Source organism: Calidris pugnax, unplaced genomic scaffold, assembly GCF_001431845.1.
Source record: "Calidris pugnax isolate Ruff unplaced genomic scaffold, ASM143184v1 scaffold310, whole genome shotgun sequence".
Taxonomy (NCBI): Eukaryota; Metazoa; Chordata; class Aves; order Charadriiformes; family Scolopacidae; genus Calidris; species Calidris pugnax.
In genome coordinates, this window is record NW_015091031.1 from 27,595 (window position 1) to 28,366 (window position 772).

The 772-nt window shown below is 65.0% G+C and overlaps 1 protein-coding gene across 1 annotated transcript in view; it reads right to left on the minus strand.

Annotated features, from left to right (window-relative positions):
- LOC106896268 overlaps nt 1-772 on the minus strand; it is a gene marked incomplete at both ends in the record, with an annotated part of 27,995 nt that overhangs the window by 26,596 nt on the left and 627 nt on the right. The window lies entirely within an intron of this gene.

The window sequence follows — 772 nt, forward strand, 5'->3', positions numbered from 1 at the left end:
TGGCAGGGAGCTCCCCCGGGGGGGGCGGGACGGGGGGGCGCTCCGGCGGGACCGACCAGTGCGGCCCACTGCAGCCCAGTATGAACCAGTGCGGACCAGTACGGACCAGTAGCGACCAGTATGGCCCAGTGCGGCCCAGTACGGACCAGTACCGACCAGTATGGACCAGTGCGGCCCAGTACGGACCAGTACAGAGCAGTAGTGACCAGTGCAGCCCAGTACGGCCCACTGCAGCCTAGTACGAACCAGTACGGACCAGTACGGCCCAGTCCCAGTGTGACCAGCGCAGCCAGTCCCAGTGTGACCAGTCCCCCCAGTTCCTCCAGTCCCAGTGTGACCAGTGTACCCGGTCCCAGTACGACCAGTCCCCCCAGTTCCTCCAGTCCTAGTGTGGCCTGTGCACCCAACCCCAGTGTGACCAGTACCACCGCCCCAGTGTGACCAGTCCCCCCAGTCCCAGTGTGACCAGTTCCCTCAGTGTCTCCAGTCCCAGTGTGACCAGTGTCCCCAGTCCCAGTGTGACCAGTGCTCCCAGTCCCTGTTCTCCCAGAGCCCCCAATCCCAGCGTGACCAGTGCCCCCGGTTCCCCCAGTCCCAGTGTGACCAGTACCCCCAGTCCCAGTGTGACCAGTTCCTCCATCCCCAGTGTGACCAGTACCATCAGCCCAGTGCTCCCAGCGCCCCCAGTCCCAGTATGACCAGTCCCTCCATCCCCAGTGCCCCCAGTTCCCCCATCCCCAGTACAACCAGTGCCCCCAGTTACCCCAGTCCC